The sequence below is a fragment of the Leopardus geoffroyi genome, chromosome D1 (genome assembly GCF_018350155.1).
Source record: "Leopardus geoffroyi isolate Oge1 chromosome D1, O.geoffroyi_Oge1_pat1.0, whole genome shotgun sequence".
Lineage (NCBI taxonomy): Eukaryota > Metazoa > Chordata > Mammalia > Carnivora > Felidae > Leopardus > Leopardus geoffroyi.
In genome coordinates this window covers 28,749,209-28,775,171 of record NC_059329.1, presented here as the reverse complement: position 1 = coordinate 28,775,171, position 25,963 = coordinate 28,749,209, and the positions used below count along the sequence as shown (strand labels likewise).

At 40.8% G+C, this 25,963-nt stretch overlaps 1 protein-coding gene across 8 annotated transcripts in view; it reads right to left on the bottom strand.

The window, feature by feature from the left end:
* NTM (neurotrimin) overlaps positions 1–25,963 on the bottom strand; it is a 948,891-nt gene that overhangs the window by 145,294 nt on the left and 777,634 nt on the right. The window lies entirely within an intron of this gene.

Sequence of the window (25,963 nt, the reverse complement as noted above, 5' to 3'; positions counted from 1 at the left end):
AGGAGTGATGTTGAGCATCTTTTCATGTGCCTGTTGGCCATCTGGATGTCTTCTTTAGAGAAATGTCTATTCGTGTTTTCTGTCCATTTCTTCACTGGATTATTTGTTTTTCAGGTGTGGAGTTTGGTGAGTTCTTTATAGATTTTGGATACTAGCCCTTTGCCCAATATGTCATTTGCAAAGATTTTTTCCCATTCTGTTGGTTGCCTTTTAGTTTTGTTGATTGTTTCCTTTTGCAGTGCAGAAGCTTTTTATCTTCATGAGGTCTCAATAGTTTATTTTTGCTTTTAATTCCCTTACCTTTGGAGATGTGTCAAGTAAGAAATTGCTGCAGCTGAGGTCAAAGATTTTTTTTTCCTGCTTTCTCCTCTAGGGTTTTGATAGTTTCCTGTCTCAAATTCAGTTCCTTCATCCTTTTGGAGTTTATTTTTGTGAATGGTGTAAGAAAGTGGTCTAGTTTCATTCTTCTGCAGGTTGCTGTCCAGTTCTCCCAGCACCATTTGTTAAAGAGACTGTCTTTTTTCCATTGGATATTCCTTCCTGCTTTGTCAAAGATGAGTTGCCATATTTTTGTGGGTCCAATTCTGGAGTCTCTATTCTATTCCATTGGTCTATGCATCTGTTTTTGTGCCAATCCCATGCTGTCTTGGTGATTACAACTGTGTAGTAGAGGTTAAAATCTGGGATTGTGATGCTTCCTGCTTTGGTCTTCTTCTTTCAAATTACTTTGGCTATTCAGGGTCTTTTGTGATTCCATACAAATTTTAGGATTGCTTATTCTAGCTTTGAGAAGAATGCTGGTGCAATTTTGATTGGGATTGCATTGAATATGTAGATAGCTTTGGGTAGTATTGACAGTTTAACAATATTTATTCTTCCAATCCATGAGCATGGAATATTTTTCCATTTCTTTGTTTCTTCTTCAATTTCCTTCATAAGCTTTCTATAGTTTTCAGCATACAGATCTTTTACATCTTTGGTTAGGTTTATTCCTAGGTATTTTATGGTTCTTGGTGCAATTGCGAATGGGATCAGTTTCTTTATCTGTCTTTCTGTTGCTTCATTATTAGTGTATAAGAATGAAACTGATTTATATACATCAAAACCTCACTGAGATACCACCTCCCGCCAGTCAGAGTGGCTAAAATGAACAAATCAGGAGACTATAGATGCTGGCGAGGATGTGGAGAAACAAGAACCCTCTTGCACTGTTGGTGGGAATGCAAACTGGTGGAGCCGTTCTGGAAACAGTGTGGATGTTCCTCAAAAAATTAAAAATTGATCTTTTCTATGACTCAGCAATAGCACTGCTAGGAATTTACCCAATGATACAGGAGTGCTGATGCATAGGGGCACTTGTATCCCAATGTTTATAGCAGCATTTCAACAATAGCCAAATTATGGAAAGAGCCTAAGTGTCCATCAACTGATGAATGGATAAAGAAATTGTGGTTTATATACACAATGGAATACTACTTGGCAATAAGAAAGAATGAAATATGGCCTTTTGTAGCAATGCAGATGGAACTGGAGAGAATTATGCTAAGTGAAACAAGTCATTCAGAGAAAGACAGATACCATATGTTTTCACTGTTATGTGGATCCTGAGAAACTTAACAGAAGACCATGAGGGAGGTGAAGGGAAAAAAAAAGAGAGTGAGAGAGCCAAATCATAAGAGACTCTTAAAAACTGAGAATAAACTGAGGGTTGATGGGGGGTGGGAGGGTATTGAGGAAGGCAAGTGTTGGGTGATGGGTATTGAGGAGGGAACCTGTTGGGATGATGGGTATTGAGGGTGATGGGTTTGAGGAGCGCACCTGTTGGGATGAGCACTGGGTGTTGCATGGAAACCAATTTGACAATAAATTTCATATTAAAAAAACAAAAATAATATTTAAATATTTTTATTTTTATTTTTTTTAAAATTTTTTTTTCAACGTTTATTTATTTTTGGGACAGAGAGAGACAGAGCATGAACGGGGGAGGGGCAGAGAGAGAGGGAGACACAGAATCGGAAACAGTCTCCAGGCTCCGAGCCATCAGCCCAGAGCCCGACGCGGGGCTCGAACTCAAGGACCGCGAGATCGTGACCTGGCTGAAGTCGGACGCTTAACCGACTGCGCCACCCAGGCGCCCCTTTATTTTTATTTTTTATGTTTACTTATTTTTTGAGAGATAGAGACAGAGTACAAGTTGGGGAGGGGCAGAGAGAGAAGGAGACACAGAATCCTAAGCAGGCTCCAGGCTCCAAGTTCTCAGCACAGAGCCCAATGTGGGGCTCAAACTCACAAACCATGAGATATGACCTGAGCCAAATTCGGATGCTTAACTGACTGAGCCACACAGGTGCCCCTCCTATGACTTTTATACTAGTTCTTTGGTATTACAATTGATCTTGACTGGTTTCCTCCTGCATTGATCTGTTCAGAATGCTCTTGACACAAATTCAATTTTCTATGGCCAGCAATCAAATTCACCAATCAAACATGGCAAACACGATCGAAACAAAGGGCAGAAGTTGTGCTATTTCCAGCACAAATGATCAGTTCCTGAGTTTCTGACAGCATCAAATGGAAAAATAAAAATAACTTGAGACAGAAATAGCCCAAAGATTCCTGGGTCCCCAACCCATTTGCAATACTCCTATGTGACCTGGAGCCTTCTGCTATGTACCAATGGGAGATTATACATCTTGTGAGACTGCATGCTGGGGAGAACTGGGTGTTGGCACAGAGCATGGCTGACCTTTCCAATGTTATTCCTGATTTTAATTATTGACACTTAGGTAGATTTTAATAGGCTTATTCCTCTGTAATGCCAAAACATTTCAAATTTGGATGATTTCTAGCCACTGAACACATTTCCCTCAAGTCCTGTTTTTTTGAAGAGAAGCCTTCCATTTCCTGGACACATCTTCTGATTGTGTTTCAGGTGAAGACATAAACTTAGCTGTGCTCAGAAAGGAAGTGCAGCAGATGAGAGGAACCAGAGAAAAACAGGGAAGGTCCAGGCTGATCACCCTTGGTTTATAACTTTTCATACATTAAAAAATATCTCTATTTGTGTGATCTCTATCCTTACCCCAGCCATTGCTGATTGGAGCAAGGGTGAACACCTGACTCTGGTAAAGATAGCCTGACTCCATTTCTTGCTAATTTGAACTTGAGGCCTCCAAACCAAATCATCTAGCTGTGATCTATTAAGGCAGGACAAGGCCATATATGAGATGAAATTAGTGGGGATGAAATTAGTGGAAATCCTAAGGGAGAGATGCAAGAGACCATGGGAGATGTGTAGAAAGAAGCAACAATGTGACCATACAGCGCCAACAAAAGAAGCACAGAGAGGAACTGTCAAGGGCAGTCCCATGCCATAGGGTTGCCTGTTCCTCTCTGCACTTGTTTGCACAAAGTCAGCCCAACTTTCCAATAAACTTTCTTTTACCAGTTGAGTGAATTATTATGATCCTAATAGATTTCTTAATGATGACTCCAACTGTATTGGTAGATTTTGTCAGTGAGGAAACCAAGGGAAAAACAGAAGTAGTAAAATTGTATGAAAGAGTAATAAAGGTATCAGCAACAGGACAGGTCACATGCAGTGACCACATCAAAGTCTGAGCACTTGTTTGGCTTTTATGAGAGTGTGCTACCCTGCCCTGGAGAAATGTAGCTAACATCTGAGGGGAGAAGGGAAGACACTAGAACATACCACAGAAGGAAAGATAAAGAAATAGAAATTCTTCAACAGCCCACATTTACTGAGAAAAAAAATATGTGACATTCAATGAATGACTCTTGAGCCCAAAAGAGGAGGTGAAAAACCTTTTGGGTGAAGAAATATTTACAATACAATGAGGTGAGAACAATGACAGCCATATGCAGTGCTTGAATTATTCTGTTATGAGGAAAAGAGGAAATTTGAGGAACATAATAAGCACCTTCAAAATTGTAATTCCCATGGTGAGATATAGGACTATTTAGGACTAATTTTTCTATGTTCAGCACCTACCATTGTGCCAGACACACAGTAGGAGTTTTGCAAACATTTGTCAAATTGAATTTTTAAAATATTGAATGCTTCTTAATATTAGGCACTTCAACTAATTCACCCCCTCCCCAACAGAGTAACTGATGAATGGTTACACTTGAGTTGTACAAATGAGAAAGCCAGAACTCAAATATATTAAATATCAGATTGAAACATATGCAGCTACTAATATTCAGCCATTTTTGATGTATAAATTATGGAAATCTTTAATATTCAAAACTCCTATCTCTTGACAGCCAAGCACTTTTTACTACTACAAAAGATTCAACTTATTCTATCTAGTTCTAGTGGAAATCACCAAAAAAGGCACACATTAGAGAGAAGCAAATTTTGGCTTAATATATATATTTTTTAAAAAGTTAGAGCTTTTGTAAAGGAAGTACTTCCCTGAGTAGCTAGTTAGTTGTCCATCACTGATAAATGAATTGTAGGTACTATCTACCTACATACTTACTATGAAGGGATTCAGGTTTGGAACAAAACTATGAGAAGATACATAGCCTGAGATTTTCCTTGACCTTCAAGAGCACATCTCTTATTGTTTGGAGGCCTAAGGATGTTGGTGACATGAAGAATGTTGGAGGAAATGAATTAGTTCCACACTGACTTTCATATATTTTCTGTGAAATATTCCCCAGGAACATTTTCTAGTTGCATCTAATGTGGCCACATGGGCTTAGTCAGCTCTTGGCCCACAGCACTTGAAGATTCACTTTAAGCAGGTGTCAGTGGCCAGCCTGAGTTAGTTGTGCTCTCTCTCTTTCTATCCTATAATGTCATTCCTCATTCCTGTTCTAACCCATGGACTTTTACCAGATGCTCCACCAGTTCCTGCAATACTTTCCTAACACCAGATTTCTGAATATGGGGGACCTAACACAGCATAGAGAGAAATCAGAGATAAACTGAAGTACAGACAGGGAGATGATCATCACTCTCTGCAAATATCCACTTGGATCACAACATGTTCCAGTCCTGCCAGAGAAATTCCATAAATATTTACTTCTGTTCTTCTCCTGTTGGTCTGTCAGTGTTGAAGACAAAGGCATGATGATCCCTTCTGCTTCTTATCCTCAGGCTTATGCCTGCAGGCTCAGGCCAATGACAGTGTCAGTCTAGGAAACTATTCAAAGGATAAGGAATTAAACTTGGAGGTCACCCTAGCAAACACAATTGGTTGGAGATGTCAACATCCCTCAGAAAGAGTCTGTGATGGCTCTATCCTACAATGGATTGACACAGTTGACAACTCAACCACTGGCTTTCAGAGAGAACAAAGAGGAAGAGGAAATAAGAATAAACCACAGTAAGTAAAAAGGCAAAAGCTTGTGTAACTAAACAAGATGACTCAAATCCTAGGAATAATAGAGATCAAAAAAAGTGGGGGTGATGAATAGATAGTGGATTAGATAATGTCTGAACAGTTCAGTGACGTTGGATTCTAAAACTAATTCAGCATGACATTTGCCTACTCAATAGTTTTGACATTGTGAATCCAAAAGACTTTCCTGGTACAACCACTTGAATCCCAATGTGGGTAGGCTTCTGTGTCTAGAACAAGTATAAGGTGAAGATCTGCTTTGCAGGAGCTCCATCTTTTTTTGTAGTTTCCTTCTCAAGTCTGGGTTCCTGCCTTCCTGAAGGCAGGTTTCTCTCAGGCCTTTAGTTGACTTAAAGATTCCCCAGGAGACCTGGCCTGAAAATCAGTTCTAAAAGCCAAAAAAAAAAAAAAAAAAAAAAAAAATGAGGAGAGCCAGATTAAAGTATCAGCCCAGAATTTATGCTCTGGACTTGAGGTTTAATAATGCAACAGAAAATCAATATTTAATAAAGCAAATGATGGAGAAAAACACTGCCCAGGAGATGAGGCTGCTGCACTGTTTTCAAACGTCTCAGTCCCAAAGGAGATAGAGCTGGCAGAATGGATTGGAGACTAGGTTGACAAGAGAATCTGGCATGCAGACAATCGCAGGTCCCATTGATTCCTATTCTGTTATCTCTGGGCTTGCTGGCCATTCTTATTGAAGGACTAACATAGAATTACAATGAGACGGATATGAGATACCCAACAGAATGGGGACATGTGGTCCAAGCAAACCTTCAGTTAGCAACTCAGGACTGCCCTGACCCATGCAAGAAAGGATCCAAAGTTCACAATCTGTTTGGAAAAATCAAAGGGGGAGGATGAGCCTAGAATTGTACTTCCTTAAATGCATTCCAGAAAGGTGAAAAAAGATGAGTTGTTATGGCCTAAGTCTTCATAAAATTAGGTACTACAGTGGAATGTACCTATTTAGCACAAGCAGCTTCACAACCAGTGGTTTGTACTTAGTAGGGATGTGAATGGTTACTGAGTGATTAATGTGTCTTGAGAATACCAGGTTGAGGAATGCAAAGTTCCTTGGGTTCTCAACAATTACTCTGTGCATTGCAAAGCAATCTGAGCTGCAGGGAAACTGAACTGAATTAGACAATTCTCTATGGCTGCATCCTTTACAGCAATTTGAATATTTCTACTTAGTAATTTTTTTTTATTGCAGATTATTCTTTCCTTTGGGAGAAAAACAGGTTTCATCCTATCTATTTCTTGCTGATCTAGACATCTGGGTCACAGTTTATTTCATATTCTTATTTTGCTAAAAGGAAATATGGTTGTTAGAGATCCAGCAACCTCTATCTGGCCAGGAGAGGGGTTATTCATGTCTACCTTGAACAAGCTCACTATGTTACTGAAAGTATGCATGACCACCATGTATAATACAATAAACTCTCTTGAGTTATTGTGTCTTCCATTCATCTAGGGATCCCAGTGTAGCTGGGAAGTACAGACAACTAAAACCAATATGTTGCTCATAACGTAAGAAGCCTCAGGCAAGGTACCTGACAGCCGCTGCTTGAATAGGAATGAACTCATTTGTAATGGACAGATTGGCTACTTCAATTTGTTTTCTTAAAAAAAAAAAAAAAAAGATGCAGAATGAACATAGCACAGTGTATTGCTCCTGGCTAATTAGGAAAGTTCTTCAGAACTCCTTAATACAACTGTAAATTATGAAAAGAATATATTCTTGAGAGGGAGGCAAGTCAAGACAAAACGGGAGGAAGAATCCAAACTCCAAAAGGAACTACATACATCTTGCTCGTCACTGTCCATGCAACCATCTGTTGGAACGTATAAAGTATGTAGTTCCTTTTTTATTGAATGGATGACTGAATATAGTGTGCTAAAAAATAAGAGGAAAGACCATATTATGGGGGAAGCTAGGAGAGGGAAATCAAGTCCACTATCATGATTTGGGGTATCTCCTAGGAGAAAGTCCTGGTTACTCACTGGTTTATCCTGTGAATTCTTCAGCATGTCACTGACATTCTATAAATAGAAGACAATGTTCCTCTCACATCTTTTGCTAGTAAAAAGTTATGAGATTGTGAGGTGGTAGGTAGGTTCCAGAAAGTAGGCTTAATGCCAGAAATGAATAACACAGTGACTTCTACACTATGCCCCTTGTTTGGGCTTCACTTCATTTCAAGACTGACACATTTTGTCTGCACCAATCGCAAAGTTTAGAGTCCCCAAATCCCAGGTGCCAAGCAAGTGTCGTGAACAACTCATATCAAGCTCTAGAGTACCCTGGAAGAGATTTCTACCACAGCCTGATAGATAACGAGGTCTTACTTAGCATGAGGCGGGAAAAGAGGGTTGATTCATTCATTGCACAACTGACATTTTAGGTCTACAAAATGGGATTCAGAACCTCAGTGATTCAAAAAGGCTAAAGAAACTAGGTCATGCTCTCCAGAATACATTACACGGACCTTTGGCTGAGGTGCCCTCTGGTTAATTCTGATGGGGATAGTAAGGAGAAATGCTACATGGCTGGGTCAAGATTACACACACAGGAGAGAGTAGCAAAGGACCAGGAAAACTTGAGCCATAAAGGGCTTTAGGTGAAAATTTTCAACACCGAGAGTAATTGATATATCTACTAAATAGCTTAGGGGCTGCTATTGGAGCAGTTGTAATAATAATTTTATTTATAAAATTCTTGCTTCTCCCAATATGCTCAGGGCACTGTACAATAACACTAAATAAATTAAATTAAAGCATGAAATATTATGAAAATGCAATGAAATAAACATTGCTGAGAAAATAAGAAAGCCTCAAAGAATAAAAGAAGAAAGATTCTTTGCAATAAGTAGCACTTTGCAAGAGGATGATTTTGAGAAAGCCCAGCAAGAACTCAGCCTCCTGAGAAGAGGGGAGGAGCCACCCATGGGCACTCTTTCAGTAGCAGATGAGGGTTCAAACCCCATCTTCTACCTGGAAGTACTCTGACCTCTGGTAAGATTTTAAGTTGTCTTAGTCTTGGTTTCCTCTCTAAAAAGTATAAATATCATAGTCCTATTTACCATCTTGGGGTGTGAAATTTAAATGAGATTTTGTAAATGCTAAGCCAGGTACCCGTCACCTAGTGGGATCCCAATAAATGTTTACTATTATTTTCACTGTGACCACTGGATACAGAGTGGAGAGCTGAGGACCTTTATAAAGAAATCAGGTAAAATGGGACAAAAGCTTGAACCAAGGCAGTGATAGTAAAGATGGAGGGATGTGAGTAATGGACATCTATAGGATTAGGTGAATGACTTAATGAGGAGTAGCACTGGGGTGGGGAAATGGAGGGTGGAAAGAATCAAAGATAATCTCTAGTGGTCTCTCCTAGGCAATGGGAAAACAGTTCTTCCATTCTTCAAGATTGCTAATATAGAAGCAAGAGGTATTTGGTGTGGCAGGGGTGGTGGGGTGAGATGATTTGTTTAACTTGAACATATTGTGGAACTTTTAAGAGGAAGCCAACAGGCTCTTCCAGATATAGCTTTGCTGGTATTGGATGTAAGAAGGTGGCTGTCATTAATGAAACCACATTAGTTGAAGTCATGGGCTTCGGCAGGTCATTGGATATGATGTAACACAAGGAGAAGAACAGAAGGGTAAGGAGTGGAGACCAACAGGTAATGAGAAGCTGATAATAATACAGCCATATGGGAAAGGCCTAGTGAGGTAAGGGGAAACTTGGCAAGAGTACTGTTTCATCAACTATGACAATCTATAAAGTCCATTTTACCGTGTCTTTCTTATTGGATAGAATTGGAAAAAAAAAATCATGGAAAAAACCATGCCTCCCAAAGTCATAATTCCATAGAGAAACTGTCTTGTTAGTCTACAGGATAAGTGCTTATTCTTTCCCCATTCATCAACATTATAAATGTCTTTACTTCTATTCTGGTGATGAGACTGAGAAGAACCTGGGGAGGCAGAACACTACCCCCATTTGTGATTAACATGCTAGAAGGGCAATACTACATTTGAATGCCTGGCCCAGTGCAGCCAATCCAGTGGCTGGAAATGCCATCAGTAAACACTCAGTGTGAGTCCACAGGCAATATCAACTTGCCCAAGATGCATTTTACGAGCACATGGTATCTTCAATAAAATTCTCTACTTACATACTAGTTTATTTTTAAAATTTAAAGTTGGTATTATTGCTGACTACCATGAGGATGGCTTGTGAGACTTATGTTCGATGAGTGGTCCATTCTATACAGTAGAAAAAGTACCATATTCTTAGTGGAATTGTGTAACCTTTATGTGTTATCATCTCACAACATCATTTCACAATAATTCCTAAAGACATGCTCTATAATTTTGCCCATTATGTAAAATGAGACAAACCCAAAGCACAGATACCTGAATCCCAGGGTTACACAGTGACTATTCTAGCCCAATTGTATCTCCAAAATCTTACTTACCATGTTTCACCATGTTCTCTCTCACACACAAGGAAAAATTTGTCTTTCATTGGGGGTAAGGGAAAGAACACTGGATAACAGCCAGGAGATCTGGGATTTGTCCTCACAACTGCCCTTATAACCAGTGGTGTGACCTTAGACAAGTCAGTTAACCTCTTAAGTTTCATGTTTTCTCATCTGTGATAATATTAGGACAGTGGTTCTCAACATGGATAAAAAATATAAGCACGTGAGGAGTTTTTTTTAAAAAATAATCATGCCATGGTCTTATTCTCAATAAATTGAACTGGAATCCATGCAGGGAAGACTTCAACATTGCTCTTGTCAAATAATACCCCAAATAATTTTAATGTGCAAGAGTTGAGAATCACTGGCGATGTGGCCTTCAAGATGGCTTCTAGCTCTGAAATGATTTGAACCTGTGGCCCAAACTTATGGGGACCATGCCTACTTCAGGATCCATCATCTGATTCAGATTAACCTGAATCTGCTTATAAAGGGAAGCACAGTGTCTGAGGGTGGACTATGAAGAGTCATACTGTCTGATTTCATATTCTGGTTCTGGTAATATGTCTGGTCTAGTAATATGGTCTTACCCAGGTTAGTAGGTTTCCATTTCACCCCTAAAGTAATGATTATAATTGCTTCTGTTACATGGGGTTGTCTTGAACTTTAAATGAGATAATATTCATAAAATTCTTCATCTGATTCCTGGTTGCTACATAGTAAGGTTTCAGTAAGGTGTAGCTATAAATATTATCATTGCATGTAAAGACCTGCCAGCTACTATAGTTGTCCCTAACAGTCCTTTGAGATGAGAAGCTGTGTTTATAATCTTTTACAAAATAATATCTCTGGGCACAGAAAAGTCACTCTGCCCCAGTAAAGTATTCCAGCCTACAGCAGAAGAGGCCTCTGGGCATAGCAGGAGCTAGAGAAGACCCCTGTGACTCAGTAAATTTTTTTACTGTGGCTACTGTACCACTATAGACAATCCCTTTTTCCTGATGTTGCCGATGGCCAGGCCAGGGCTGATAATAGGCGATGCCTCTCTTCAGAGAAGGGTTCCATGTGGCTGGTGGAGTGGCCATGGCATTTCTGATGATTGGTGCATTCACAACTTGTCATTCTTTTAGAGTGGATCAGCACAGAGTTACATAGATAAAGAATCAGGCCTCTGGAACAGTCCCTCTTCTAATGCCACCCCAGCAGTCCCCAGTGTCAGGTATAGCCTTTTTCCTCTATGGTCTTCACATCACTCTGGATAAATATTGCCAAATCCATCCTGTCCACAATCAGCTGTGAGTTCCTTCTGGCTCATAAACAGATGGAAACCTCCCTACACAAACATACACAATATTGCATACACATGTACACATTGCATTAGAGCACACAGAAACAACATGTTTGAGTCTCAATAAAGAAATCTTAAATATACCATCTTCTCTCCTAGTGCTGCGCATGGAGAGAATTTCAGCTAAGTTTAGATATGGACTCCCCAGAGGAAACGATGTCACCTGAGTGAAACTGTGGTTCAATTTCAAGATGTGCTTATTAAGTGAAATGATAAATAAATAAATAAATAAATAAGCAGGAGTATTTGATGATCTTATCCTCTCCATAATGACAACATGAACTCTTAGTGTAGGTGGCAAAAACACAGATGCCATGTCAAGGGGTAATGGCTTTCACACTAACAGGTCAGACACAGAGATTGCATGGCTGGGAGGGGCCAACACGCTGGGGAGCATGGAGCTGTGACCTGGGAGGGCAGAGAACAATGGGTGACACTGAGGGGGTATCAAAGCATATGGAGGCCAAGAAAGAAGAGAAAAAAAAAAAAAAGAAAGGGATAGAAGGAAAATGTAGGTGAAGGAAAGAAGTTTCCAGCAAATATTGGAAAAAAGAGCATTTAAGCATAAAGGCACAGTCCTGAGAACTCAAGGTCAACATGAAGGGTAGTGTCAGTGACAAGTGAGAGGAGAGTGGCTCAGACAAGGGAATGATGAGAGGAGTAAAACAAAACAAAAGTAAAAAGAAACAAAAACAAAAACAAAAAGATGAAAAAAAACAATAGGCTGAAGACAACGAAAAGTGAATGTGATAATAAAAAAGAAGTTTCTGGCAAGATCAAATGAAAAACTGCCTCAGAGAGACAGATGAGAAACAGCAAAGAGGAGAGAGAATTGCCTATCATAGAAGGGAAGATGCATGTCTACATCCACACTAACTCTACTGACCTGAGTAGGTACTCACTGAAGCCAAGGTGGAGGATCTATCCACAATTTAAACCCAGCTGAAGGTTAAAATATAGGCTATGAGCTTGGTTTTGATATTACCTCCTCTTAACCCAGGGAAGTTCTGATAAGGCAGGGTAAGGAATGGTCTAGATAAGGATGATGAGCCATGGAGGGGCTTTTTGCCTTTGGTTTGCTCCCCTGATACCCTGTTCAAAACTGACACCCAGTGAGCAATCCTCCTGAATAGGGTCTACTCTGGGCCCATTCTACCATTAATAAAAACTTCCTAGCTCCTGTTATCTGGCTCCTGCCCATCTCTCAGGTCTCACCTCGGATCCCTGTGCCACCTCCTCTAATGGACCACCTGTGGGATGCTTTCACCTTCTCTGAACAGGCCATGTTCCCATTCACCTCCTAGCCTTTGCATATGCTCTTACCTGTCTAGAACAGCTCACCTTCCCTTCTTTTTTTTTGTATGAAATTTATTGTCAAATTGGTTTCCATACAACACCCAGTGCTCATCCCAACAAGTGCCCTCCTCAATACCCATCACCCACCTTCCCCTCCCTCCTACCCCCCATCAACCCTCAGTTTATTCTCAGTTTTTAAGGGTCTCTTATGTTTTGGCTCCCTCCCTAACCCCTTTTCTTTTTCTTCCCCTCCCCCATGGTCTTCTGTTAAGTTTCTCAGGATCCACATAAGAGTGAAAACATATGGTTTCTGTCTTTCTTTGTATAACTTATTTCACTTAGCATAACACTCTCCAGTGCCATCCATGTTGCTACAAAAGGCCATATTTCATTCTTTCTCATTGCCATATAGTATTCCATTGTGTATATAAACCACAATTTCTTTATCCATTCATCAGTTGATGGACATTTAGGCTCTTTCCATAATTTGGCTATTGTTGAAAGTGCTGCTACAAACATTGGGGTACAAGTGCCCCTATGCATCAGCACTCCTGTATCCCTTGGGTAAATTCCTAGCAGTGCTATTGTTGGGTCATAGGGTAGATCGATTTTTAATTTTTTGAGGAACCTCCACACTGTCTTCCAGAGTGGCTGCACCAGTTTGCATTCCCACCAATGGTGCAAGAGGGTTCTTGTTTCTCCACATCCTCGCCAGCATCTATAGTCTCCTGATTTGTTCATTTTAGCCACTCTGACTGGCATGAACACCTTCCCTTCTTTACCTAACAACTCAGCTCTCAACTAAGGCAAAACTTCCTTTTGGAATTCCCCTGAGGTTCTCAGAGGTAGGAGTCTCTCCAAAGGGGCCACACAGACACAACATGTTTGAGTGCCACAGCCATGGCACTTGACCCAACTCTCTGCCTGTTTTACAATGAACTACGTACTTCTTGAATGGCAACAGAAGAACTATGACTTCTCTTGTCATCCACTAGAATATTATTTCTTTGGAGACAAGTATCTTGTATTTGTGTTCTACCCTCAGAGTTCAGCATGATATGTAGCTCACAGTAGGAACTCAATGAATATTTGAATAGTGAATGAAGGAAGGAGCAGAGTTTATGTGATAAATACTTGTTTCTTCATCCAGCCTCTGAGCAGAAAGGTGAGGCCAGAGTTTCTGTGTGTTTGGTGGGACAGATACTAATGACTCTATTTCAGTTCACCCTCGCTTGCTAGGCCAGTGGGCTTCCTGCTTTTCTGAGTGCTATGTGCTATGTTTACCTACATTTCCCAGTACCATTAGCTATCACCTATAGGGCTAAACTTATTCTAAATCTGAGGAAGATTTTTAGCATGAAAAAGTCACTTGTCATCTATATTAGTCAGGTTTCTCTAGAGGAACAGAGCTAAGAGGAGATTATATATATAATAGGAATTGTCTCATGCAATTATGGAGGGTGAGAAGTTTGATAATCTGCCATTTTCAAGCTGGAGGATAGAAAAACCAGCAGTGTAATCTAATCCTTGACTGAAGGCCTGAGAATCAGGAGGCCAATGTCTGAGGGCAGGAGAAGATGGATATACTGGTTCAAGCAAAGAGCAAATTCACCCTTTCTCTGACTTTCATTATAATCGGGCCTTCAATGGATTGGAGGATCCACATCTGCATTGGTGAAGGAAATTTGCTTTACTCAGTCTACTGATTCAAATGTTGATCTCTTATGGAAACACCTTCACAGACATATCTAGAAATAATGTCTTTCCAGCTATCTGGGCATCCCTTTGCCAAGTCACGTTGACACATAAAATTAGCAATCACAAGTCTACCCCTAGCAACTTGATACCCATTCCATTTCCATAAATTACAATTAATCTCCAGATGAAGACAGTAACAAGGCTATATAATCCACTTAGCATGATACAACTATCTTGCATACAACTGAAGATGTACTAATCCCTTCCCTAGAAGAGGAAATAAAGTCCTTGAGTAATATTTGCTCTTCTGATAGCCTGTAACTTAAATACTATGATGTAAAATTCACAGAAAGTCAATACATCTTATGTTACATGATAAGGGAATAAGAAAGGAAAGAAAACAAAGATGTTTGTTTAATATATGTATATACACATATGAAAGTATTTATAACAAAATAGAAGCTATTGAAATACTCAAGACAGAGTCCTCATTTCTGTAACTGGCCATGTGCTTGTAGCTCCTATTTATAACTACCTTCTTCTACTAACTACTCTGAATTCCCTTTGTTGTAGCAAGCATCTCAGCTGCTGTTGGTTCTTGACTTCACAGGGTAGCCAATCTTTTATTCCTGAAAGGTCTGGGCTCTGCAGTCTCTTAGTCCTGCCTAGATTGGATTGTAGGTTTTCCCTTAGCTTAGTCCCAGAGCATGATAATACTAAGAGATGCCCTAAGGGACCTCCGTATTCCCAACATACTCTTCTCTACCCCTGTTTTGAATTTCCCCTTGATAGTCAGGATGAACCTCCCTAGTCAGTACCATCACTTCCCTCCTTGCTTGTTGATTCAGAGGCATGAGGAGCCCAAAGTGGCCAGGTTGTGGTCTCAACTTCCAGTTCAATGGAATCATTGTTTCTCCTGTTGCAAGCATTCCTCCCTTTGGAACTAAGGTCTCTAGACCAGCAGATCATAAAGTTGAGGGGACAGGAGGCAAACATTTGGCTATTGGGTCACTAGGGAGGATAGTGAATAGTGTCACTGCCATTTCTGCCACTTGAATCTAGGTCCTGTGAATTCTGGCTATAGGAAAAATGGCCATCTGAGCTTCAGAAGAGGCTGAATATGCCTTCACTGAGTACTGAGCAGACTATATGTTGCCTAAAGAGAGAAAAGGAGGGCTGCAGATGTCTTAGAATATAGCAATGAAGGCCGGCAGTCTAATAACTCTTGAGAAACTATTTTAAAACAATGTAGGGGAATATAGGCAAGACTGTGGTGACCCACTTAGGGGAATCACTCTTCTTTATGACTCTGCTTCCTAATTTTCATTTTAACAACAATACAGCATCACACTCAGGAAGATGAAAGATACACTGTAATTAGAAACAGAGTACACCCACTTACCCGATTTGACACAATTCCTACTAATAAGCATGAACATAATTTAGGATTTTATATTTAAAAAAGTGTTCTCAGGGTGCCTGGGTTGTTCACAGTTAAGCATCTGACTTTGGCTCAGGTCATGATCTCATAGCTCATGGGTTCAAGTGCTGCATTGGGCTTTGTGCTGACAGCTCAGATCCTGGAGCCTGCTTCAAATTCTGTCTCCCTCTCTCTTTGCCTCTCACCAACTTACTCTCACCCTCTCTCTAAAACATAAATATTAAAAAAAAAAGTCTTATCAAATTGACTTTTAGTTGCCTCTGGCACTTGGCTCCACTGTGTCCTGACCTGTAACTCCCAAACCCAGCTACACAAGGTTCTCCACCCACACCTCCACCAAAGCGATTCAGGTCCAGTTGGTCTGGGGAAAGACAACATTCTTCTTATTACTTTCTTTTCCTAGAAAGTTACTTATGAGAGTCTAAGGCAGACATCAGGGTGGGATGACAGGCAGTTTCTGGTATCTCATGATTTGGAGTTCTCTGAATCTGCTATTCTATTTTCAAATATCTTCTCCTGTTTAAAAGGCCCTTCTGTTGCTTGATTCTCTCCTATCCTGTCTTATTTTAAGCTTTCTTCATGGGCTGGTGTACACCTTATCTCCTCTTGGGTGATCAGGTTTCATTTCAATAAGTTGAAAGCCATATTCTCAGGATTCCAAACTGAAACAAAACATGGTACAGCCTTCCCCCCCCCACTTATTTATAAATACAAAACCCCAAAACTTTACCAAAGATGAAAACATTAAGTTTCTTTTACTTTCAACCTTAACCAGTCACACATTGAGAAGAATACATGTATCTTTGGAATAGGACCATCCAGAAAACTGAGCCCAGCCTACTCTTAGTGTGTGTGTACACCGATCCAGCCTCTACCAGCTGCTCTAATGTGCTATTTGTGTAACTTCTTAAGGAGAGAGGGAATCTCTCCAGGCCAAGGACACAGCATAACATGATACAAACCATGTTATCATTCTCTATCAGTGTCCCTGCCTCAAAACTCCCCCTCCAATCAACTCCCCATTCTGATGCCAAAGTCTTTTTTTAAAATAGAACTCATGTAATTTCCTTGCTTCAAACTTTCCTCTGATTCCCCATTCCTCCATAGTGAAATCTGAACTTCTTGGGTTGCTGGAGAGTTGGTCCTCTCCTCAGAGAGACACTCGGAGTCACTTCCTCACAACTCATGTTTTGTCTGCAGCCTGCTATAAGGAGCAACCCACACTCAGGTCTCTCAGTTCCTTCCTGTGTTATTCCTCCAGTCTGCACCACTAGCTTCTTCTTTACTTTGTTAAGAAAATGAACCCTATTTTAAAAAAAAATATATATTTATTTTTGAGAGACAGAGAGAGAGAGCAAGAATGGGGGGGAGGTAGAGAGAGAGGGAGACACAGAATCTGAAGCAGGCTCCAGGTTCTGAGCTGTCAGCACAGAGCCTGACACAGGGCTCAAACTCCCAAATTGTGAGATCATGACCTGAGCCGAAGTTGGGTGCTTAACCAACCGAGCCACCCAGGTGCCCCAGAAAAATCCACCCTATTAAAGTTAGTTTAATGTCACCTGGTCTGAGAATCATTTTGGTAGAAATAACAGAAAAGTTCAGACTTTCTCACTCAAGCAAAGAGACAGAATAAACACTGGGGAAAAAATAAAAATAGATAAATTTCACTTAATGGAAGGCTCTGATTTTCAAGTTTTCATTCACATATTTATTCAATAGATATTTACTGAGTGCCTACTATGCACCAAACCCTGTTCTAGGCACTTGGGTACAACAGCGAACAAGGCAGGTCAACTCCCTGCCATCGTGGAGCTTGTGTTCTCCTGCAGTGAAACAGACAACAGATGTTAAACATGTAAATATTTATAATGTAATAGATGAAAACACATCAGAAAAGTCCCAGGGAGTAACTTGGGGAGGTGAGGAGCTCGCTGCCATACAGGTGGTCAGAGAGGCCTCTCCCGTATGGTGACCTTTGAGAGTAGAGCCCCAAGGGACACCTGGCATGGGGTGCCAGCATAGGAAGCTATAAAGGTCCAGACAGAGGTGTATCCCTGATTCAGGAACATCATGGAAATAGGTTAACAAAGAGTGTTTTAGGAGCATAGGTCAGAGAGATGTCAGGGGCCACACAGCATAGGACCTTTTAGGCCACATTTGGGTTTAAGATCATTTGGGTTCTACCCTGAATGATCTGGCAAGCAACTGGAAGGACTGATCAGAAGATCAGAATCTGTAAAAGTGACAGCAGGGCCGTGCTTCCTTTGGATGCTTTAGTGGGGAGTCAGTTCTTCACCTCTTTAAGCTTCTGCTGGTTGCTGACATTCCTAGGCCCGTAGCCACATCCATCCAGGCTTCAAGGCCAGCAACTTTGACTCTCTCCGGTTCATTTTCACGTTGCTTTCTCTTCTGTGTGTGTGTATCAAATTCCCCTTTGCTTCCTTCCTATAAGTATACATGTGACTATATTTAGGACCCACCTGGCTAATCCAGGACAATCTCCATATCTCAAACTCTTAACTTCCTCAAATCTGCAAAGATGTCATCATATAAGGTATCATTTACAATTCCAAGGATTAGAATCTGATACATTGGGGTGGCTCTTATTCACCCTTCCATGGCCAGTCCCAACACAAAATGAATTGTTCTGCTTAATAAGAAAAGAAACTTTACAGATCCACTCATTATCCAACCAGTAACCTCTGAGGCCCTATTAATTTCCAGACTTTTGAGACAAGGTGCAAAAAGAGATGGGCCCCTTGCCTTCAGGAGACTCATAGTCTACTGGCAAAACAGACACAGCCAAGTGATCAAACAAATGTCAAATTATAATTGTGCTGAGAAACACAAAAAATAGCATGGCTCTGAATCCTGGGGAAAGGGGAGGGGTTAATGCAAGACAGGCAGGTCTGAAAAAGCATCCCTAAAGAAATGATGTTCAAGTTCATGCTTGAAGGATAAATAGGATTTGCTGAGTGAAAAGTGGAAGAGAATGCAAGTCACAGGAGAGGGAATGTAGAAAGGGCCCATGACCAGAAAGAATAAGATAAGTAAAATAAAATCAAATGAGCATGGGAGGCAGGAGCACAGCATGAACCAGGAGTGGAGGAGGCTCATCCCAGGGACCTATAGGTCTTGATAAAAAAAAAAAAAAAAAAAAAAACAAAAAAAACAAAAAAAACAAACTAGTTCTTTTATGTTAAGTCCTTGAGGTACCATCCAATTCAGGTTTAAAAAAATAACTCTGCCTGTGAGTGGAAAAACGGTGGGTGATGGAGGGCTGAGTGGGTGTGTGAAAACTCACTAATTATTTTCCTTTTCATAGCCAGGATCTGAAATGGTAGATTGTCCATTTCCAAACACTTCTCTTTGTGTGGACTTCCCACACACACCCTGCTCCCAAGCTTGGGGAGGCACCTGGCTCTCAGTTCTCACTCCTGGGATTCCTGTGAATGGCTCAATCCTAGCAGCCCCGCCTTTCAAACTTTACCATCTGTCCCAACCCCCACCATATATCCTGATGGGAGGAACTGGTCTCTTTCGTCTTTGTATCTGTCTCAACCTATATTTCCGTACTTCACTCATGGTGGTCTACATGTGCATGAAAGGGAAAAAAGAAAACCAAAATGTCTGATCTGCCTTTCTCAGGGGGGAAGAAAGGGCTAGGCTGGCTTGAGTCCTTGGAGTGTGGGGCAATGTTAGCATGAGAACCCCTCTTTGAAATCTAGATTCAGAGCACAATGAGACCACAATAAAACAAGTCTAATTGAATTATGAGAGCAAAGGGGATGAGGGCAAGACAGCACAGGAACATCACCAGGCCAGAAGGTCAGAAAACCAGGAACACTGGAGTTCAACAGACAAAACAAGGGTGGGGAACAGGGATGTAATCCAAGCAGATTCTTGGGAAGGAGGACCCACACTAGCAACAGAACACAGATGCATCCTTGGTACAGAAGAGTGGGTCTGTTTAAAGAAATCAAAACAAGACAAATGGACACAAAAGCTTGGCAACATTTACTATTTATAAATAGTTACACAAATGAAGGATTTTAATATGAAAATGGCATTTGGCAGCCTTTTATTTGGTAACTTTCTCCAAATTAGATTATGTGATATATCAAAATATTCCTACAAAGTGCATCTAATCTGAAATAGATTAAAGAAGTAGGTCATTTCTCCAGGTACTTATTGTCAAGATTCGGACTGGAATCCAGGACTCCTAAATCCTGAAATTTCCTTCTTCCTACTAAGCTATTCAATCCCCAATGGAGCCAACACCGGGTTCATTGTGCAGACTCCCAATTAATCACAGTAGAAAGCACTGTTTGCCAAGTGAAAATCCTCTATTTTGAATTCTTAATCCCCCCACCAGCTGAGTTTACCACAAAGACATGAATATATAATTGAGACATAAAGAAAACATGCCACCAAATTAAACTGTCCTAATTTTAAATCAATAAATTCTTTCTCAAATGACATGAAATGAAGATCTCTCAAAAGAAAAACACTGTGCTCTGGCAACTCCAGGAGCATTTCACCACTGAGCCCATCTCCAGCGGAAACCAATTAGATTTTTACCATCAGACACTAATTTACCACAGATGATGTTCGGCAGGAATAGAGGTGTTAAGATATATGCCAAGTGGTGACTCCTTAAAGCCTAAATTAGCCTGGATACATCTGAAAGTATGAGACTCCTTCACCTGCATGCAGTGGGCTCTCAGGTACCCGTGAGAGGAGGCTGCTGGCAAGGAACCAGTCTTCCAGGTCCCAAAGTTGTGGGCCCCTTGCAGCTCACTTTTATCCTTAGCAGCATCCTCACCCTCTCTGGTAAAATCACCACGAGGGGAGAGCAAAGAGTCTTAGCGTTGTGTACTCTACTTACTGGTGTACAGAGAAATGTAGCTTAACTTTACTATGGAAAAAAAAATCATTGTTATAACTGCAATGTTTATACAACATACATTTTAGTGTTTTAAAAGCTGACTTGCTGGTAGAAGAGGTTTCGGCAACATTTCCCCTTTGTATCTTTACCATGCAAGGGACAAAGAACTCGTTGGGTTTGTATATATTCCTTTATTCTGATACTTCTCTCTTCCTACTGAGGTTTATTGACCCTGGTGCTTGTGATTTTCTATCCTACTGATAGACTTGTAGATATTCATCCTTTTGCCAGAACAACTTTCTTCTTAACGGAACTTTCCTTGAGGAAGAAAAGTGATGCCTTCTCTCCTGACCTAAAAATTCCTATTCACCATTGAGGGGGTTGATGAAATGTAACCATGCAGTTTTGCCTAGTCTTGCAGATAAATTCAATTACTCCCTCTCAGTATATTAAAAGCATTTATATACATGAGCATGTTAACCTCTGTTACTGTAGAAGAGAGTTATTTGTAAGTGTAGGGGCGCCTTCTGCTAGACAGGGCAGGAACTCTGAGTTGTTGTGTCCCCAGTGCCTAACTTCAAAATACTGGTAAATGGAATTGAAAAGTTTCAGTTGACATCTCTCAATCTGACAACAGATGGACTGAGACACATAGTCACCAACTTCTTCTCATGCCCTAAAAAGCTAGGTATTTCAATTTTAGCAAAAACTAAAGAATTGTTGGAGGCTTTTAAGTCTTTCAAGTACTTAAGAGTCCTCTGGCAACAGCCATGGTATTCAGATCCATGATCCTGGCCTTGATAACACTTTCTAATGGCAAAACCTTTAGGAATGTTGTATGAGGAATGTTTCAAACATATTATGGGATTAGCCAGATCCATATCAGTGGGTCATGAGACAATAAGGAGGCATCATGCAATCCTTAAGTAGGACTATTTGTCTCAAGTTCAGCTTGGACTACTGGAAGCTTCTCATGTGGGAATGAGGATATACAGGAATGTACTTTAAAAGGGCTACTCATTCAGATCTGATGTTTGTTTGCCCTTCTCCTCAAATAAAATGTATGTCTTATGTGGAGGCTGCAGGGATATATCATATCCATGAGGAATCCCAACCACTATACTATTAGAATCCGAGGCAGCTCAGACTCTCTGGGATTAACCATGTCAGGGATAAGAATTCTGTGGTCGCTTAAAGACCCTCCTGCGGGAGCCCTAGCTGCTTACCTGGAGGGATGTTGTGTGACTCCTGTAAGTATTTTCAGTGAAGCAATAGGGTCAGGCTTCCTGAACTTTCTGCTTCCTCAGAGCCATGAATGGTGTGAAGGGCTTGGACAGGGCAACCCTATTTTTATTTACTGATGTGACCAGGAAACACCAGGAGGCAAATGTCAAGTTTTCCAAACTGCTTCCAAAAGGGGAGGCCCCTCCCAGCCATTCCAGAAGGCACAGAAAATGCCATTATTAAACCAATATGACTTTCATTACAGCAATTTTCTCAGATTTCTTTAGTCTAAGAGACTCTTCAGCCCATCCATTGTCAGTAACTGCATGAAGAAATTTAAGAACTCACCAGCTAGAACAGAAATGCTTCATTTGCATGCTGTCTAAATTCTGTAAATCAACTTCAGGTAAAATGCCCTACTTCCTTGTCATTCTCCAGGGTACTTTGAGGATCACTCTAATTTTGTGGTGGGATTTAATTTCCTCACTTTTTTAAAGTTCTGTTGAATTCAGATGCACAGTCTTATGATCAGACTGAATGTTCATGTTCATGCATTTCAGAGAGAGGAAAGATAATTTGGAAAACAGTTTGGGATGGCAAATGTGACCTATTGTCACACAGGGCTATTGAAACCCAAAGAACACAGATGTACTCAGAAGGTGACTTCTGTTGATTCAGAACTGGATGGTGATATTTTCCTCCAAAACAGGCTGGGAAAGCTGCAGCCCAAATGGAAATTAGTTGGTACAAAGGTCTTCTCAGTGCTATGGGATTCTTGCAGTGCCAAGAAGGCATGGTGCTTTCTAGGTGATGTGGCTGGGGAGACAGAAATCTTTGCTTTCAGTGTAAGGATTACAGCACATTGTTCAGTTTGAAATGTTGTGCTTCAAATTTCCTTTTGTAGAGTTTCAGAGTGGGGTGGGGGTGGGGGGATGGTCTATGGGGCATAGGTGTCCAGAAATTAAAAGCTATTGTTCCTGTTACCTTAATCATAATAATGAGTTTGATTTGACAAGGTCAATTAATTATTCAGGTTTGGAAAGCAGCACAATTATACATATCAGTGGGTAAGAGGAGAGGGGCCAGAACAGGAAGATAAAAGGTAAATGAAGGGCTGGTACCGCCCAAGCTCTATCTTTTTCAAGTTACCTGCCTGTACTATCTCCCTGGCCTAGGCCCTTTCTCCCTGGAATTCTACTAATACAGGGAATGACAACAACATTCTGGATTTTTTCTCTCATTTCTGCCCCATTCCAAAGACAGTGTTTCCTCCCTTTCGTGAGCTTCAGAGATGTTTGACTCCAAAAGGCAGGTAATTAACTATCAAACAATAGCAGGGATTTTCAGATTAATTCTGCTTAGCAAGAAACTGGAAAACTCATTTACACCAAACAAAAGGGAGGGGGTGATTAGATGTTCCAGTGACAAAAGAGAGACCTAGAAAGGGCCTTGGAAACTGATAGAGACCAAAAGTTTTATTAGTTATTATTATTTTTATTATTATCGCTATTAAAGTACTACCCCTGTTTTATGAGCACTGTATGCTAACACTCGCATCATGCAGATGTGTCTCTGAATGAGATTAAAGCCCTTCAGGTGTACGACCCAGGCCTCTGTGTGTGGATGAAAAAGATCTTTGCTTATGTTCTGCAGACCACCAGGGTCACTGTGCTGTGCCATCACGCAAGGGTGCTTATGAAATGATGAGGGCTTTGAGATATCTTCCATATTGCCCTTAATTTAGCAAACAGTTCAGTCCCACAAAGTGTTTTATTCACTCTGTGCTCTCTATGATTCAGTCTCTTTCAAAGAACTATAGAGACAGAGGTGGAGGTATTTTAGATACCCTGAGAAGCAGCAGGTTTAAGAGAGGAAAAGGGTTAAAATATGCAGCTGGACTCCAGAAGCAGGCGCTTATTAATTACATTCACAAAGCAGAACACCTTAAGGTCAAGGGATGGAAATCATTAGACCCAAATTTCAATAAATCTAAAATGGACCTCCCTCACGCTGACCTATAAGATTGTGTTCTGGCTGCCCAAGTGAAAATACGTGGGTGGTATTTCTTACTTTTCACAAACTCGTATTGAATGGAGGATTCAAGCCATCTTAAAATTAAGAAGTCCAAAGATCTGAGGTGCTCCACAACACATGATGCTTTACTACATGAGGGTTTAGATGAGTTAGTATCAACCTGCCCTAGAGCACTCAGATAAAATCTCAATGTCCTGGCCCACTCCCCCACCAATTCCCACATGTAACCAACCCCCAAATTCTGTCTATTTTCCTTTGGATATATCTTCAGACTCTGGGCTTTCTACTCTGCCCCAGCTAACAGAGGAACTCCAGTCCTCTATCTTTATAATAATTCTCTCTTGTCTTAAAAGACCTCTGTCTTTTCCTATTTCCATGTTCTCTACAAAGTCCAATTCTCTTTTCTATACCACAACGGGCCCCTCAAATCAATGAAACCCACCTTTCATTTACATGTGCTGGCCCATAATGGTACTCACATACAACACTGCCCAAAAGAACTTCTAAGATGATAGAATATTCTATTTCTATACTACTTGATAGAGCAGCCACTGGTCATATGTGGCTACTGAAGCACCTGAGGTGACCAGTGTGATTGAAGAAGTAAATTTTAAATTTTATTTGGTTTTAGCTCATTTAATTTTAAATAGCCACTGTGGTAGGTATGTACTTAATTCAGTTCTGTTCCCTCCCCCTTCTCACCACCAGCCCCTGCTGCCTTTTCCCTCATCCTCCTTCCATGCTGCCCCCTAGAGCCACTTTCTTAGTCAAGGTTGTCCTTTATTCCTGGCTTGCCTAGAAGACATGTCCCACCTGATCACCTGGACTCTCTGTGTACAACTACGATCCTGCTCCTTTCTCCATGTTGACCTTGGACAATGCAAATCAAAAGAACCATTACCATTTTCCTGCAGACTGGTCTAACATTCTGGGCCATGGAGGCTGAGATCTCTGTGTTTTGATATTCACCCTTAACTCTGCCTGGTGCTTCTCAAGACTTCACTTAATAGTTTTTCTCCCAACCCCCTATACTGACCACTACAGGGACCCTCTTCTGCAGCCCAGGCTAGACTGACCCAGTCCATGTTCTAGCTGCTTGACCAGCCAGGCCAAGACCTTAAGAAAATATCCCCAGTCCCAACAGCCTAGGGAAGATTTTGGAGCATTTAGGTTGCCCCAGAGCTATATTTATTTATTTATTTAAAAGTTTATTTATTTGTTTTGTGAAAGACAGCAGGGGAGGGGCAGAGAGAGAGGGAGAGAGAGAGAATCTAAGCAGGCTCTGCACTGTGTGTGCAGTGCCTGATGTAGGGCTTGAACTCACAAACCATTGAGAGATCATGACCCAAGCTGAAATAAAGAGTTGGACACTAAACCGACTGAGCCACCCAGGTGCCCCATCCCTAGAGCTGTCATTTAAAGAAAAACAAAACAAAATAGAAAGGGAAAATACAGTTCAACAGCAATATACAGAAGAGACGAACCCATAAAAAAAAAAAAAGAAAGAAAGAAAGGAAAGGATCTAAGCATTTGCCTTTTTCCTTTACCACAAGAATATGAAATGCTATCCACAGATTTAAAAACTATCCTAGCAGAAATGCACACATCTAGAACTTGCCACCAATGAAAGGTTGTCCTGAGGACAAGATGGACTGAAGATTATGTGCTCAGCTAAAGTTCTGGCAAACACGAACCAAGAAAAGGCCTCTAACCCTTCACCCCTGCTCTTGAGCTGAGACAGACCAGTGCTTAGCAGCATGGGGAAATCTGGCTGCCACATAAAAGGACCAATCTGATTTCTATATATGTCATTTCTGAATTCTATTAAAATATATAATCAGATTACATGGGGGTAAGAGGACCCACATTGCAGGTGTTTCCAGGAGTGTCTGGAGTAGGTTCATACCCCAGGATTCAGTCAACAGCAGCTATACTTCTAGAAACTGAATTCTTGGGGATGACTTGGGCAAACATCACAGAAGTCCATTTCCACCTGAATGGGAACTAACTCTTCAAACGTGGCTTTTTGTTTATCTTCCTGTGCTAAGTGGTTGGGCAAGGTACCAGTAACCAGAGTTGTTTCTCAGTAATTATTTACCATATGAATAAATGAAAGTACTCATAAGTGCATAACTGAAGTTCTGAAGCTCAGACACTTGCAAAGGT